Here is an 8689-nt window from a genome sequence, read left to right as displayed (position 1 = left end):
ACATGCAGACACCTACCATTCCAGTTCTTATTCTTAGAGTCATGCTCTTTTAATAAGACCACCTTATCTTTTTCTCAAAAAGTCATTCCCAAGCTTATTTCTTAAGAAATTTTGTTGTACGGATATCTTGCATGTGCACCCATAAGACATAAGCACAATTTTTTAAATGATTGCCTTGGCATGTGAGGATATCCAAACCACTTCTATGGCCAGTAAAGATGGTGGATTCATCCTCACATGATAAACAATCACTCTCATTTAAATCCCCAATAGTTCTTCAAGAGCCTCACCTTATTTTGTTATTTAACACTTCTTTTTATTGTTATTACATCTTGGTTTGACCCAAAAATTGTCAAGTTCTACCATTACTTGATTTAACAACCCAAGGCATACATTTCAAAATATCTTAACCTAGATGTGACTTAGCCACTCAAGTCCTAGAAAAGTCTTGGCTTGCCACCCATTGTGTATACCAATAAATCCACGCTCTGATATTAGCTGTAAGGCCCATACCCCACCATTCTATTCTATTTGATAGTGGAAAACATATTCTTTGAGGGGGTAGAGCAACTTACTTGGAGCCTCCCTTACATTATCTCATTGAATCCCTGAGATTCAAGTGGAAAAAGTCACCTCACTGAGAAATGTAGGTGACTCCTCCTCTAAGAAGCTAAAATTTCTATCCTTGGGAATCACCCATGTTTCCTTTCCCTAGAGTTCCCAGATCCATGATTGAGCCTAGCCCATCCACCCAACCACTCAAGCTATGGATATGGTACTTTAATTAAGATTATTGGGTTGTGCCTGGGTAAAAGGGGGATCACACCCCCCTAGCCAACACCTGGTTGTTAAGAACTCATGCATGCTTAAAATATAGGCATACCCACCTCCTGAATTTTTAAAATAAGCTTTATAATCCATGAATGCCTATTAAATTGGTACACTTAGATCCATCACAACATAATCCCTTCAAACAAAAACATCATAAACACAATCTAACATAACCTAGGAATCACTCCCACCTAGATCACTTGAGAATTAACCCCACCCAAGTCATTCAAGACTCACCCATCTAGGTTCAACATCCTCATAGTGTGGGAATTACCCATCGAGGTCACTTGAGAATCACCCATCTGATTTTAACATCCTCAAAGCCTAGGAATTATCCATCCAAGTCACTCCAGAATTACCCATCTAAGTTCAACATCCTCATATCCTAGGAACAGCCATCCATGCCATCGGTTTTACTATTTGAGATCATAACAAGTCACAAAATAGTATATCCCACCATAACACAATTCATAAATCATTTTTAAATGATTTCATCAATAGTTTGATCTAAGTAATCCTCCATAAATAGATTTATCTAAGTAATCCTCTGTGAACACGACAAGGTAACTTGATCTTTCCAGAGAGATTGATTTCACTTTCCTTTACATCCAAGCCAAAAAAAACTATATCTTATCTTTGAATTATTTTTTTGGGCCCAAATAGTTTTTCCAATTCATCCCAAGCACCCTTAGATTTATTTTCTAAAGCAATGTGGTGGATAAAGCCCACCCCTGAACCTAATTATAGCAAATCCCTTCTCATCCTTAACCAAAAATGATTTTCAACCCCATCAACTTCTGGACATTTTTCCCTCCCACTTACAATACATCTTTCATAAGTAGAACTTGGCCTTCATATTTTCCATGTATGGAATCCTTCTCCATTAAACTTATCTATCTATCACAAATGAGTTAGCCATGATTTTTAATGAACTAGGAAGGTATTAGCAACGGAGGGTTCCAATGCTAGTGTCTAGTCCCTTACAATAGAGGTTTAATGTAATTACAAGTGCATTTAATCTTGATTAATGACCCAAAATCCCAAAAATCAAGATTGTTAACACCCTATTTTAGAGTGGATGATTGGGGCATCAAATCATGACGCAATTACAAAATGGTGATATGTGTGTTTAGATAATTTGCAATGTGAACAATGAACCCAAAATGGTCCAAAAACTTAGAGTAATTAGCATTAATTACTTTATTAATCAAGGTAATTTACTATCATAAACCAGAGAATAATTTGATGCTTTGGGACTCAAAAACTTAATAGGGAATGCTTCAAACTTGGTAGGCACACCTTGCATGAGATAAACAATCACTTGATAACTTCAAACGTAGCTAAAAATGATGAAGACTATGAGTTTTACCTTTCTCCATTGTAGTTTTCTCTACCTACTGTCGTTGTGCTGCCATGGATTTGAGCTGCTTGAGTTGATGTTGTTTAAAGTGTTCCTTGATGCTTAGATGAAGCTACTAGGGTTGATGTAGATGCTCCCCAAAGTCACCAATTTAGTCACAATACCCACAACTCTTGATTGGGAAGAAGATAAAAAAATAGGATTAGTGCTAATGATAACGGTTAGTCCTAAATTAATACTAATGGTATTTGGGTTTAATGAGAATGCTAAGGGAGAGGCTAGGAGATGGGGAGGCTCTGATAGCAAGTTAAAATTCATGGATTTGGAAGCTCAATGTGGATCAAACACAAGTAGAAGCATGGTTCTAGGTATTAATGAAGATTAGTGAAAGATTAACCAAATGACACAATGAGGGTATGAATCAAATGCACACTTTTTGCATTAGATTGAGCCTCATTTTATAGTCTTGATACAAAGTGATTAGCTCCATGGCTTAGTGATAATAATCATCCACCTTATCATGCTTAATTTTCTCCTAAATCCCATCTCTAGAATCTAGCCTCCACCTCCCTCTCATAAATGCTGATTGGAGACTTTGTTCACCCCACTTGCCCACTCATAGAGTAAGCACCCAGATTTGGTTAATTTTGGATCCTTCTATTACTCTAAGTACTTATTTTACATGCCATTTTGACTTTTGGAACCTAACTATATCAAATGACTAAGGTACTTGCTCCCCTTGCTACACAAATTTCACACCATCTAGCACATTGATTTTCAACATGTAGCTATGTTTAATGTTTGGCTTTTACGTTAAAATGTTATATTTTTAAAAAAATCTATTATGATTTTAAAAAAAAAATTTAAGTGTGTTTGTGTGTGTGTGTGTGTGTTTATCTGTGTGTCTCTTTTTAATGTGTGCCTTGTTACTTTCTCAATTCTTATTGATTATGTGTGTTGAATCTTTATATATATATATATATATATATATATATGCATGTGTGCATGGGTTTTCATGTGTGTGAGTGTGTGTTGTACTATTACTATTTTATTTATGTGCGTGTGTGAGGGTGCATTGGTGCGAGTATGTGTGTGTGTGTGTGTGTGTGTGTGTGTGTTTTGTTCTTTAAAAAAAAAATTATAAGCAAAAAAGCAAAGGATATGTTGATTACCTCCATACAATAGTCACTCATGAGGAGTTCACTACAAATAATCAAAAGGAGCACTTCCTATATGTGCGTCATGTATGGAGGTAGGCAGCTACAGAGCTCCACAAAGTCGGTTATCAACTTTGAAGGCCATGATGTGTACAGCCTCAACCCACAGCCATATGGGAGTTAACAACAACACTCTAAATATTCCCACAATCCATGTCAGAGAGGAAATGGAGAGGGTCTTCTTGCCGACAAAAGCCAAATGGAACATTCTACCTCACCTCCACTCATAGTTGCTTTTTGACGTGTCATGTAAAAAAACTTGTTATATTTCACCAAACCCATCAATTTGACACCTCCACTCATAGTTGCTTTTTGACACGTGTCATGCAAAAAAACTTGTTATATTTCACCAAACCCATCAATTTTGAAGGGCAAGGATGCCTACCAAAAATCAAGCTTGCCTCCACTTCATGAACACATTATTGATTTCCATGTGGTGAACCATTAGTTGGAACTTTGGGAGCATTTAAACATGGCAGTTTTAGCCTCAATAATGGGGGCTCTATATATGGTGATGCTGCCTCTCGTGTGGTGAGGTTTGTAATGGGGTGATTTTGCATCATGGGCATGTGGGTAATGACGGTTCTACATCATGGGTATGTGGGTAATGATGGTTCTTCTCACATCATGATTATTATAAGTAGGTCGGCCATTGATTGATAGTTGATTGAGCAGAGCCCATCGTGTGTGTGCATATGTGATGTTGATAGGCCGAGTTGATTGAGGCGGAGCCCATTATGTGTGTGTGTTATGCATATGTGTGTGCATATGTGATGTTGATAGGTCATGTTAATTGAGGCAGAGCCCATTATGTGTGTGCGTTATATGTGATGTTGATAGGTCATGTTAATTGAGGCAGAGCCCATTATGTGTGTGCGTTATATGCATATGTGATGGAGAGAGAAAGAGAGCACAAGCATGACATTTAGAGACCTTACCCAAGTTTTGAAGCATTCAAAACTTGGAGAGAGAAAGAGAGCACAAGCATGACATTTAGAGACCTTACCCAAGTTTTGAAGCATTCAACTTCCTAGCTTTAGGTATGCCCATTGTCTATCAACAATAATCATCGATTCACCATACTCTATCTTGCTTTTGCATCATTATAATAAAATAAGATTTTTCCAATAATAAATGCTCAACACTACATTTGTATTACATTTAAAAAAAATTGGAGTGTGACTCATGGTATTTGTTGAATTTAGGCATGAATACATTGGGTAGACCCAAAAAGGATAAAAGACAACTATCATTGCATTTGGCATTTGGAACATCTAAAAAGGGAAGGGAAATAGAACCTTATTTAAGTCTTGATTTGAATGTTCAGCTTTCTTCTTGTGTAATTGAGTGTGAAGATAATGCAAAGAAAATGAAAGATAGCTATGAAAGTTCTTTCCTACCTAGAATGTATTCATGGGCATATCCTCATCTTGATGCTAATAGAAAGGAATGTTTTAAATGCACAATTTGTGTTGAAGCAAAGGCAAACAACCCCTTTGCATTGGATGGTAGCACAATTTATGTTGAAGCAAAGGCAAACAACCCCTTTGCATTGGTGGATGGTAGCACAACCATCTAGAAATAAGATTTAGAGGTGTATAGTAACTCTGAGGCTCATAAGAGGCCAATAGAAAGGGTAAAAATTAAGGTTAAAATACCTTCTAAGGTCATAGAGAAACATATAGACTCTGATGATTAATGCTGAGAAAAGTCACATTACAATATTAGTGTGATGCAAATCCTATGGTATGTTGTGTTCAAAATGACATGTCGATAGAGTCATATGAGAAAGCATGCCACTTTCATATATATATGCAGACAAACACCTCATATGTCTCTTTCAATAGAATACTCAACCTCATATGTCTCTTTTAATTCCACACAGCCACCAGTAAGGAATTCCTTGAGGTAATGTATCAGGTTTATTGTGGGAGAAATTGAGGCAAGAGATTTGTGAAAGCTGTTTCTTCGCAATCATGGTGGATACTTGGTCCATAGAATCACCGCTTTTTTCCTCCTTTAGCGAGGCACAACCGCGCTAATTCCCTCCCATATAACAAGGGCCTTCCTCTAGGACTTATTCTAACTAAATTAACTTAATCGTAACTATTTGTCTCGCAGGAATCCCTCGATCCAGCCTACCCCAACCGGCCCATGGATTGGCCAACTGCCCAACAACCACTGTACTGGTGGGATTCCTTTAAAAAAATTTGGTTGTTTTTCCCAGGTACCGAGGAAAAGAGTTCCCAGGCCCCCTAGCCGATGCTTCAAGAAAAATTTAAGGTAGGCATACCACTTACACACCCACCCAATATGAAATTGCCATTATAACTAATTCAGCTGGTCAAGACCTCGACGAGCGATGTCCCTCGACGACTCCCTGCCAGCTGTTTTGCAAAACAAGTCTCTCCTTGGTTAAACACATACCAAAGGCTTCCTCCAGCATTCTGGTGTAAAATAATCCTTTAAAAGAAAATAGAGGTTCTATGCAAGTAGAATTCCCAGTTTGAGATTGGTTCCACAAAACCCTTTTTCCTTAATCCAGATTTTCTTAATGAGAATCATTGATCTCATCAGGGTAATCTACCCATCTTGGCTGAATTTCCAACTAGATTCTTGGTGATTTCGGTTAAGGGAAAACTATGCTAATTCAACGGTAGTCTATTCTTTGTATCAAGAATTAGAATTGGTCACGAGGTTTTTTGTCATGAACCTATAGCATACATGTAAATGGGCCCATGGGTAAAACACTATAAATAGGGCCTTGGGCACATGGATAGAACCTTTTGTCATCTTACTAATCTTGGACATTCCATTGTACCTTTGGCTCCTACTATGGAGATGGCCATCTATGGTCAAGGCTCATGGCTAGCTTTCAAGCCATCCTCTTGGTGAGAGGTTCACATTGTGTATCTTTCTCTTTGCTACATACACATATGGATTCTCTCTCTTGTTCATATTTGGCTATGATGCTTGGAAATGCTAATTTCATGTGTAATGGATGCTAGAATTCATCTTTCATGTGTTTGATTTCATCTTTAACTCTAGATCCATTCCATTTGGTATCAGAGCCTTGATTTTGATCCACTTTCAAGGTTCTTGGTGCATGAGATTGGTATTTCTTGATTTTCTTGATGTTCTTGGAAATTTTGATCCACTTTCAAGGTTCTTGGTGCATGAGATTGGTATTTCTTGATGTTCTTGGAAATTTTCTTGAATTTCTTGGTCCTTCCTTGGTTAACATACACTCATAAAGCATTGTCTCAAGCTATACCAATAATATTAGGAAAACTTAGTATTTAATGTGGGATCATCCATGATACCAATTCATTAGCATGGCACACTAGCATTCGAGTGTCCCCGTTTAGCTACAAAGTGGACATCATGTAACATAATATGTGCTAGTAATATAACAATGCCACACATAAGCGTGCATACAATCATTTGGCATATGGCCAATAAAATAAACTCATTAGAGTAATAATAATCCAAGATTATATAGACTAGGTTCATCATGTGTGACACACACAGTGCTCATCACCAATCTCACAAACGTAAACACATTAGTTGTTCCAATTAATTGCAATCTCCACAACAATTAATCCTGCTATGAAACGTTGATAGTCACAAACACAATATACACTCACCACTTGTTACACTATAATGTGACCATCATTATACACATCATCTATCATGGCATGTATTACCACTTGTTACACTTCAATTAGCATGGCACATTATTTGCATAAACCGCTTGTTCCATTTTGATCATGTGTAGTTTCACTTTCGACAAGCACACACATTCGTCAAGCATGGCGGTCACCCACGATACCAATTCATTAGCATGGCACACTAGCATCCGGGCATCCTCCTTCAGCTAAAAGGTGGACATTATATAACATCCCTCCCACTTGGATAAGAAATTGACCTCAGTTACATGTTTACTTATTTGCAAGAAAAGGATATCATTATCTTATAATATATAAATTCTAGTATCTTCCCTAATTATGACAGATAGACATTGTATGTTGTTGTTAAGGTGTAACAAGTAATGCCATGCTTGACGATTGTGTGTGGTTGAAGTGAAACAAGTGGACTATGCTAGACAACTAGACATGATCGAAGTAGTTTATATAAATGATGTGGTGTGATAATTGAAGTGAAACAAGTGGACTATGCTAGACAACTACACACGATCGAAGTAGTTTATATAAATGATGTGGTGTGATAATTAAAGTGTAACAAGTGTTAATACATGCCATTCTAGATTATGTGTATAATGATACTCTCATCGTAGTGTAATAATTGGTGAGTGAATGTTGTGTTTGTGCATATCAACGTTTCATATTGGGATTAATTGTTGTAGAGATAGTAAATAATTGGAATAATTAATGTGTTTATATTTGGAGATAGGTGATGAGCACACATGGAAGATCTTGTTTATATCATCTCGACTTATTATTACTCTCATGAGTTATTTTTATTGGCCATGTGCCAAATGATTGTACATATTATTTATGCACACTTATGCATGGCGTTGCTATATTACTAACACATATGTATTTTACACTTAGTGTGTGAACAAGCTCTAGTGCTTGAGCTATTTTTGTAAAAGTGGAAAAGCAAGCCCAATTCGTACGCACAACTATTATTAGCTCCTTGGGCTAAATATTGAATCACGTCATGAAAGTGGGAGTTGTGTGCATGAGGGGGGAGATTGCACCCAATAGTGTGTTTATGGGAGTGTTTACTCTATTTTTCTTGTTTTGTGCTATGTTTTAATCTTGTTAATTTGATTCAAATCTATGATTTAATCCTTGATGTATAAGTGAGTTTGATTAATTCAAGAAGTATATGAGGTCGTGTGACATAAATATGGCATTGGTCATCATAGTCTAGCACAACATTTTCTCCAAGAGGTGATGACTTTATTTCTTCCCCTTCAGAGGCATCGCCTCCAAAGGGAAGGATCGGTGTGCATCCCTTACACATTGGTAGGTCCTAGAATGTAGAGAAGAAATGTTGCAATAAATACATGAAATTCAAAGGAGAAAAAAATAGGTTATGAATTATAGGTTACCACTGCATCATGTGGATGTTGGACATGACCCTAAAATTCATGAGAATGGGCATATGTACATGTCGATGAGCCTGATCATGTGGAGAAACATGATATTGAGCATGTATATGATCTTGAACAGCATGGGATGTCTAACCATGTAGATGTTGGGCATGACTTGAACAGTGAGAATGACCCTGTGAGTGCGAATATTACCCGTGG

Source organism: Cibotium barometz, chromosome 2, assembly GCF_041138505.1.
Source record: "Cibotium barometz isolate CiBa-2024 chromosome 2, ASM4113850v1, whole genome shotgun sequence".
NCBI lineage: Eukaryota > Viridiplantae > Streptophyta > Polypodiopsida > Cyatheales > Cibotiaceae > Cibotium > Cibotium barometz.
The sequence above is the reverse complement of the archived record's forward strand: the minus strand, read 5'-3'. Positions refer to the sequence as shown.